The sequence below is a fragment of the Ictalurus punctatus genome, chromosome 5, assembly GCF_001660625.3.
Source record: "Ictalurus punctatus breed USDA103 chromosome 5, Coco_2.0, whole genome shotgun sequence".
Lineage (NCBI taxonomy): Eukaryota > Metazoa > Chordata > Actinopteri > Siluriformes > Ictaluridae > Ictalurus > Ictalurus punctatus.
This window is the reverse complement of record NC_030420.2, coordinates 26,078,687-26,088,592: the sequence shown is the minus strand read 5'-3', so window position 1 is coordinate 26,088,592 and position 9,906 is coordinate 26,078,687. Positions and strand designations below refer to the sequence as shown.

The window sequence follows — 9,906 nt, the reverse complement described above, 5'->3', positions numbered from 1 at the left end:
GCATTGGAAAGATGAGAAACAGCACTGTAAAAAAGGAGGAAAATACACAGGGATACAGTTTCAGCCATGTTGGGAAAAACAGGTGGTGGCCTAGGAAAACACTGTACAATATTCAATTTTGTCATTTTCTACTATAGCCTATATAGACAAATAGAACCAAAATATCCCCTTTGCACGTATAGCACCTCAACCAGAAGTGTAGTTATAGTCTGCTTATCCCCAGTGAAAACTGAGAAAAATTGCATTTAACATTTCATTCCAATTCCACTAAAAGACAACCTAATCTGCTTGTGGAGAAACAACATAATTGGCTAAACCTAACCCATGGTGGCTTAGTGGTTAGCATGACTGCCCCATAACCCCATCATTGGGGGTTCAAATCCCACCTCTGTCATGTGTGCATGGAGCTTGCAAGTTCTCCCTATGCCTCGGGGGGCCCCCTCTGGGCACTCCGGCCTCCTCCCCCGGTCCAAGACTTGTACTAGGACTTCCAAATTGTCCATAGTGTGTGAATCGGTATGTGAATGTGAGTGCCCTGTGATGGGTTAACACCCTGCCCTAAAACGAGGTCACTGGGATAGTCTCCAGGCTCCCTTGCGACAATGTTTAGGATAAGCAATATTGAAAATTTATGGATGGATGCAAGTTTATAATGAGATTTATCACCCTTTGATTATCAGCTTCACCCACATCAATCAATGTCTCATCACCTGAGGTAAAAGTCAGTCATGGGATTTAAACAATAGCCTCATTGCCGTCTCTTCAGTCAGCTGAACTCTGTTCACAGTAGGGTTGCATGGTAGTATCGCGATACTAAAGCTTCAAAATACTGCCGACGCCATTGTATTTTTTTAATCGGTAGTATAGTCAATACGGTAGTACCGTAAGTAATGTTGCATGTGCAGTTAATACTATTTCACAAAACGACACGTCTCACTGTTCTTGCAGAATACACAAAGGTTAGTGACACTTCATTTAACCTAAATCCTTTACCTTAATCATTAAAGATTTCCTGTTTGCTACCACGTGAGTTAATGTTATGATAACCACTGTGTGTAAATATTAAAATTAGCCATGTTTGCTAATAAGTGAGCTAATGTCATGCTAACCGCTGTGTGTAAATAATAAAACTAGGGTTCCTACAAGGTGCTTTAAAGTGTTGAATTTGGCTTTTTGAAATTTAAGTACTGGAAACCCTTGTAAATTGCCAGTTTCTATCTACTGGTGTGCTATAAAGTGCCTGAATTATAAAAAGTAAATAAATACGAAATAGCTAAATAACCATAAAGTGTTTATTTTCAATAGAACATTAATACAATCCTTTCACTTAAACTATGGCTGTATCCGAAATCACGTACTATGTCTATACGTACTGCCTCGCCGTTGAAACAGTGCGTACTAATCAGTGTGTGTGTATTATGACTACAATTCCGGATATACTACATCCACCATGTTAGCATTGTCATGTGACCTTCGACGTCATCATAAACACAAAAGTCTTAAACAAGTTAACAATTTATTCGGGTATTGTTAAACAAGTCCTGTTTAACCAACGTTTAATACATAAAAAGAGTCGACGCGGTCTTCCGCACTAGTCCTGTTGCATCATGGGATTGTTTGACTCGCATAGGTTTCATACTGCAAAATCTCGCCGGAAGAAGTATACCATCCGGGTATTTCTCACATACTTAGAATTCGGACATATTACCCCTCCGGCGTACTGCTTTTCGCCTACTGTGTAGTAGGTAAGTATGCGGTTTCGGACGCAGCCTATGACTCCCCACTATAGCCCCTTCCTCTCCTCCCGCTATTCCAGACAGCTCGGGTCCACTTTACAGACCCCTTTAGCGCCTCAAAAAAGCACCTTACGACAAATTTAGTGCCTTTGTAGGCAAACCTTAGATACTTTCCATGGAAGGGCCCCCGGAACCCCCACCGGAAGAGACACCGTTCTTTAAAATAAATAAATAAAAATTAGCTGCTGTTACTGAGTGTGTAAGCCCCCTTCTTTGTTTGTTTTTGTGGTGTACAACAACGGGAGCATGGCAGCCATTCTGAGAGTCGGTATCTGATTACAAGCGGGATGAATCACACTTCTGTGTACTTTAGTATGTCGATATCCAGCTTGAGCTAGCAAGGTTTTAGACATTTTTAGCAGATTGGTTGCACATAGTGCTGCTTGTTAAACTGACTCTTTACATGTTAGCATGTAGGCCAAATTTTAAAAAATGAATAAATAAATCATGTTACTTTGATAAAATATATTTATTTATTTTTTGTGTGTAAGTATTATATTGTCACCAAAGCTAATTTTTGGTCGAAACAACACAATCTCAGGGAAAAGATGCCCCTGTCACTTGATATTCTGGTTAGGCCTGTTGTGTACCTTTTATAATGATTTACAATACATAAATGAACCCTAAGTAATTTTTAGCTTTAAGAGGTAAGCTTTAAGGGGACACTGTATGAAAGGGTTTTTTTTAAAAGTAAAAGACGTGGAGTAAATGACAGCGTGTGTATATCTGAGAGCTCTACCTCAGTGAAAAATATATATATATATATATTTTTTCAGAGTGCTTTATTTTCTGTTTGCACACTGTAGCCGCAACGACACGCAGAATATAGACCTACTGTTGATGGTTTTAAAAAGAGACCTAGTTACTAACTAAGCTAAATGTTAAAAGTTAGTCAGTCTGTGTATGTGTATGTGTGTGTGTGTCTCTCTCTCTCTCTCTCTCTCTCTCTCTCTCTCTCTTTTAATTTGTCTGTAGGTGAAAAGATTAACTGGACACAGAGACACAGTTTGCTACCTACTTACTTATAAACACAGTGTAATGAATATTCTACTTACTTAAGTACTGACGCATTTTTGTCTTCATGTGTTTTTTCTTCAGTTCTTGGAATCAACTTTTAGACAAAGCGAAACTGAAAACTGGGTTTAAAAAAGCAGAAGCGGTTGGTGGTTGGTAACCACAGGAAGAGTCTGCGCCTTCAAACGGGAGAGCTAGATGTTTATATTATTGCTGTACAACCTGGAATGCTCGACTGACATTATCTAAATAATGGCGTTTTGTATTTGAAAATAACAAGGAAATTGGAATAAAATGCTTGATAAACGGTCGCTTTTATATTTGAAATAGTGTTGCTAGTTTGGCGACTTTGTTGCTAGATTTGGTAACAGTACTTAGACCCTTTTAGTGATTTTATTAGAGAAAATTAGTCTAGCAACCTGTTGAGCAGACTTTCCCAACTGTCCACCTGATACTGCTCTCCAGCTCACAGCTGCTGGCTGTACGAGGTGAGTGAGGTTCGGTCCAAAGCTGCTGGACACATACAAGGACCAATCACTGATCAATATTTTCCCCCGTGACCAATCACTTATCACCAATCTGTTGGCGATATTTACACATAATAAACAGGAATACATTGCTCTGGTATTGGATTTTGTTCATATAATACGTAATTTAATTAGCTTACGTACATAGTTTTAAACTTTCTCCATTTTTATAGAAAATTTCCAACTTTTTTTTTTTTTTTAACCAGGGAATTTGGTCATTTATCTGATTTAAACAATTATATAACCAGTAAGGAAACTAATTTTATTCGATACTGTTTAGAGCAGGTAATAGATCTCTTTTACTTGCATTGATAGGCACACAGACTAACCACTAGATGGCAGTGTTGTGTTGTGTTTCTATTGACCGCTCGTTACATTTAAATCGACATCATTCCTGAGAGCATGTCATAAAATGCAGCTTCATCGAGCATCATTTGATTTACAGTTAGCGTGGAGACCATGCCAAGTTTGAGAAGTCAAACTTTTTGCACATGCACAAAGCATACTTGATGACAAAAGGGGACAGCATACAAGGAGAAAGCACCTGATATCCCCAACTACAGTATGGAGATGGATTAGTGATGCTTTGGGGCTGATTTGTGACTGGTGACTCAGGAGCTCTTGTGAAGATTGATAGCATCATGAATTCTGCTAAGTACCAGGATATTTCAGTACAAATCCTGTTTTTTTCTGCCAGGAGGTTCAGACTTGGCTATAGATATTCATCCATACATTTTCCAAACTGCTTATCCTACAGAGCTTATCCTAGGGAACTTGAGGCACAAGGCGGGGGAACACTCTGGATGGGGTGCCAGTCCATCGCAGGGCACAATCACACACACATTCACACACTACGGACAATTGGAAATGCCAATCAGCCTACAACGCACCTCTATTGTGCTGGGAGGGAACTGGAGTACCCAGAGGGAAAGTATGCGAGCTCTGCGGACACAGGGCGGAGGCAGGATTTGAACCTCGAACTCCAGAGGTGTGAGGCTAACCACTAAGCCACCATACCAACCAACAAAAACAAAATAATATGCATATTATACCTTTGTAGAAGTCAATAAAGACACTGATGTATGCATAACATACTTGGTAAATGATATAAGGATCAACAAAATTATTAAAAATGTTTTGAATGTGATACTTGATTTTTTATTTTTAATGCTTTGAAGTTTTGGTTTTGCTGTTTTCAAATCATAGCTAAAGGTATACATAGGTGCCACTGGTCTACGGACATATCCAAACATCTGCACTCTTCTTCCCTTCTCTATATCTCTTACTCCTGATCTTCTATCTTGTTTCTAACCCCCTTCTCTCTCTCTGAAGTTCTTGGTTTCCTCTGAGGCCCATTTGTAGGTCACAAATGGTTGAAGCACGCAGCCGTAAACCTGTGTTTCCTCAGCAGTAAATTACACTGCTGTTGGAGCCTCTGCTAGCGGAACTCTCTCCTCTCCTCCAGCGAAGGAGAAATTCCCTCCTGTGTGTTTAACCTACTGCAAGACATCCTCACTTCCATCCTGTTGTTGGCCGTTTAGGGGATCCCCTGCTCCCCCCAATCTCCATTTCTCCCCTGATTGCTCATGCTGGGACTGGATGTTTTGCACTTGTCAGTCTTGTCAATAGAGAATCGGGGGATAAGAGTTATTAATAGGAGGCTGAGCAAATGGAAAAAGGAAGACAGAGAGCACCAAGATCACACCATCTGGATGAAACAATGCCTGAGTTACTTCAGGATGGAGCGACACAATGGAGGAGAAGGGGATAGACGGATAGGATAGAAATGGGGAGAGGAGATCAAGAGACAGAGATCTTTACTTCAATAAATACTCCTTAATTTTTGTTTTAGGATATTTGCACACTTAAGACTTTAAAGAATAAAATCAACACTCATTAATTACATACTATGTATTATTCCATTGTTCTTCTTAACACTGATTATAAGATAAACAATAGTAGTTGGTCACTATTACTTTACATATTCTAATAACAATGCATACATCAAATAGTATTTTCAATTCAGATATGCAAGAGAATCCTTGTTTTATTTCCAAATCCATGGATTTGTTTACCACTAATCATAAAACAAAAAAAATATCAATAAGATGCAAGATTTGTGCTTGTAGTCTGTGATTTGTTGGTTGTTATTCACTAAATTGGTTAATTAAACACAGTTATTATGATAATCATAATGAGTCTTTATTGGTCACATATACAGTAGAGCACAGTGAAATTGTTTTCTTCGCATACCCCAGCCTGTCAGGAAGCCGGGGTCAGGGTGCAGGGTCAGCTATGATGCGGCGCCCTTGGAGCAGAGAGGGTTAAGGGCCTTGCTCAAGGGCCCAAAAGTGGCAGTTTGGCAGTGCTGGGGCTTGAACCAGCACAATCAGTAACCCAAAGCCTTAACCGCTAAGCCACCACTGCCTTCCCCCTTGGTAATTGTGTTGTATTGGTATGGTTTGACATCTCAAAGCTTCAGGGCCATGGTTCGATCCTGAGCTCAGGTTCCTGTCTGTACTGAGTTTCACATGATTGGCCTGTATCTGTGTGTGGTTTCTTCCCATCTCCCAAAAACATACCTGTAAGTGGACTGGATATGCCAAATTGTCTTCAGGTGTGAATGTATGTGCACGGTGCCCTGTGATCAACTGCTATCCCATCCAGGGTGTATCCCCATCTTGCACCCAGTGTTCCTCTTGGTATGATAGGCTCTAGATCTACCATAACCCAGACCAGGATAAAGTGGCTAGTGAAGATGAATGGATGAATGAATAATGTTGTCTTGTGTCATGGCACTGTTGTTTATTTCTTTAAGCTTGCAATTCTTTGATACCAACCACAATCCCAGGTGCTGCTGATAATAACTCATGGATTGTTTATGAGTAACAGATACAGGTCTCAGAATGCACATGTCAAATCAAAACTGGACAGCAGAAGGTTACTTCAGATGTCTGTTCTTGGCAGACAGGAATGGAAGCTGATGTGGACTTCTGCTGCTGTCGCCCCTCTGTCTCATGATTTTTCCACGTGTTGTGTGTTTTGAGATGCTTTTCTGCTCACCACAGTTGCAAAGAGTGTTTGTTTGTATTACCATCATCCTCCTGTCAGCTCAAATCAGTCTGCACATTCTCCTGTGACCTCTCTCATTTACAAGACCACTGCACTGTGGCTTAGTGGCTAACATGTTTACCTAACACCTCCAGGTTGGAGGTGTTAGGTTGGGGGTTCAATTCCCACCTCTGCTCTGTGTATGTGGAGTTTAAATGTTCTCCCTGGGTTTCAGCGGATACCTTCGGGTACTCTGGTTTCCTCCCCCAGTTCAAAGACAAGGCTGATTGGCACCTCTAAATTGTGTGTGTGTGCGTACTTGTTCCCTGTGAGGGGTTGCCACCTTGCTTAATAAGTGGTAAGTGGTATTGCTCATTCCTAGAGTATGGGTATTAATTAAAATGCTCAAGTGCAAGAGTGTGTGAGGGTAAAAGAGGTTAGTTCATAGTAGTATGAAAGTTTTCAAAGATGTGTGTGTGTGTTTGTGTGTGTGTCCTGCATTAGGTTCCCAAGCTTGTTAGTAGACTCAACTGTGTGTGTGTGTGTGTGTGTATGAGGGTCTATGTTTCTGTCAGTGAGCTTGTTCAGAGTGCACTCTCTGGCCTTGATTGAGGATATCCTCTGGATGATCGTTCCCGCTACACACACACTACAGAGGAACGCCCTGATCAGTTCCTTCAGCGTGCTCATACAGCCCTTCCACAGCTGGGAGACTTTCCCATGTGAAAACATAGTAACTAGGATGAACACACACTAACATAAGCTCACACACGCAAGTTTCACAAATGTGTGTGTGTGTGTGTGTGTGTTTTCACTGCAGAATGTTCCTAGTGACTGAACTTGTGTTATTTTATAGTTTGGAGCAAGGCATGATGCGTATTAAATGGATGAAAAGTGATGAGGATGATGGCTGTTCGTCTTTCTCCACCCTCTTGCTGCGTGTCTCAATTGTTCGATTGTTTTCTTTCGGAAGCTTTGTCCGCACGACACCATGGCTGACTCCTCACCTCATGGACATAACTGCTGGTGTTTAATGTCTGGGTGGGTCACGTCTCCACGCCGACGGCTTTCGGGGCTGATCACGGTGCAGAGTTCGCATTGTACCGCAATTCCCAAAGCAGGGAATTCCTCTACCACTTCCCCACCCCAACACATAGCACAAACAATGTCTGTGTGTGTGTGTGTGTGTGTGTGTGTGTGTGTGTGTGTGTGTGTGTGTGTGTGTGTGTGTGTGTGCAGTACATGCGAGAGACGGCAATAGCAGAGTTTAGTGCTTTTCTCTCAAATCTCCTTCCTCCTCTTTATGTCTCAAAGGAAATAAAGAATACCCTGGAAAAAAACGGAAACCAAAATATCCAAAACTATTTTTTTGGAAGAACGAGAAGTACAGTAAGCGTCTGTAAGTCATTAGTATCTATGACGTGCAGGTTGACTGAATGGCCATCTCCCTGGTCACTGGGTGTCTGAAATATGCATGTGTATATGTGTGTGTCTGCATGTTTCATGCATTGGGAGTATATGATTAAAATATTATTCCCTCGCCTGCAATTTGTCCAGAATCTTTTTAGCAAACTCAGCTCTGAAGCTGGTCTTCTCTTGAAGAAAACATTCATTCAGGGGTTATAGCTCTGTGTGTCTGTGTATGTACAGTATGTGTGTGTTGCACTGTACAACCTCGCTCCCCAATTAGAAGTAGAACAAAGTCTTTTACATCAAGTCTAACAAATCTTTCTTTTACCTTTTTCTCACCCAAGACCAAATGAACATTCATAATGAAAATTAGGTTCATGATAATACATGAAAATAGATTGAACCATAGAGTAGGAGATTCTGTTTTTGCACCCTGTTTTTAATAAAGGACTGAAAATTGGTCTGTATCCAAACACAGAATTTATAAAGGATTTCCCCCTCCAAGTCTTAGCTGCAGCTGTTGCTTGTCCAGCCAACACACACATCTTATAATTTTGGTCAGATTCTAGATGATAAGCTAAGGTTCTCTGATCACATTACATCAACCAATAGATCATGCAGATTTCTTGACTACAGAAACTGCTTATATTCTCATATACACTATGATTATTTCTAAACTTGGTTAAACCTTTCTAGAAGTTCACTGGCGTTCTATTCTGCCGACAGAATGAAAAATCAACTTATCAGACATTTTCAATCAGCATAAACAAATGGATTATTTTATCACTGCAAGTCTGTTATAAGATTAGTCAGGACACTGTTGGGTTTCTGTGTGTATTGTATTATGAGTTTAGTTGCTGGTGAGCAGAGCAATGGGAAATGGGAGGAGTTAAGCCCCCTGCTAGGGAAAGCCCAGAGTGTCTACTTTTATATGAGCCATTACCCTCTACTGTAGATTGTGACATCACAAGTAAATTCAGTGCTGAACATGGGCACCCCCAAAACAGATGCAAATTCCCATTTTTGGCCTCTGTTAAAAAGCAGCTCTCCACTTGTCTTGCTTCATATGTGACCAGCTTACTGAGGTCACTCTACTGGCCTGCTGTTGCTGTTGCAGCAAGTCAACTCCAACACTCCAGTCCTTACATTTCAGACCACAAAGCATTCTGCACAATATTGTCAATGTAGCTTGCTTCAGCAACTCAACTCATGATTTCAGTTTCCTGACTGTTGGTACGGTATGTTCTTCTCTGAGATCCAAGCATGCTCATCGCCTTCTTTGGTGTCCATGTCCTTGTTTATGGAGTGAGATTCCCTCTTCATCCAAACAGCTTAGAGTTTCCACTCCTTCTACTCCTTCTCACCTTTTCAGACGATAATTAGGATAACACTAGTTACTGAGTAGACCACTCTAGCACTTGTAAGAACTATAACTTGTCTCTTTACGTAATGAATCTCCAAGTACTTCTCAGGTTTAGGATTAGAGCATCTCCCAAATGACTAAATGTGGCTCTCAAATGAAAGCAAGTGTCCGTTTAGAAACGTATATTTGTTCATTTTTATGCAGTATTAGACAGTATGTTACACAGTGACAGACAATGGTAAAATGTGATTGTGAGATGACAGGTGAGTGATGATACAAGTATGCAGTCTGCATGATGCTAATCATACATTAAGATAATAAATGAGGCTAATGTTAGCCTCTTGCTCCAGCTAGACATTTTTACTGAGGCCCCTCAAATCCTTGTCCAATGATGTTGAATTTATTGGTCTTAGTTGCACACATCCTAAATGTGAGCCTTAGAGGAATACAACTGTGGTCCTTATACAGTAATATGTTTTTTTCTAGACATACTCTATTGTTTTCCTATGTACAGGGCAATTCCCACTATGCACTATTTTAGAAAAAAAAAAAAAAGGGGGGGGGGGGGGGGGGGTAAATGTAGTGAAAAGCCCAAAAGTATTGGGTCTAATTTGTCTGGAATTCTCTCTCTATCTCTCTCCAGTGTCTCTATTCATTTCTTCCTGTGCCATCAACCTGTCTAGTGAATTTGTTGTTCAAATAACCGGATGCTTGTCTTCGTTCACCCCCCTTCGCTTCTTTTTTT

At 40.7% G+C, this 9,906-nt stretch overlaps 1 long non-coding RNA gene across 1 annotated transcript; it reads left to right on the top strand.

Annotated features, from left to right (window-relative positions):
• Positions 1-1,313: 1,313 nt before the first annotated feature.
• On the top strand, positions 1,314-2,999 carry LOC108265861 (uncharacterized). Its single transcript, XR_001812770.3, has 2 exons — positions 1,314-1,745; positions 2,895-2,999. It is a non-coding gene; the product is annotated as an uncharacterized LOC108265861 (long non-coding RNA).
• Positions 3,000-9,906: the final 6,907 nt, after the last annotated feature.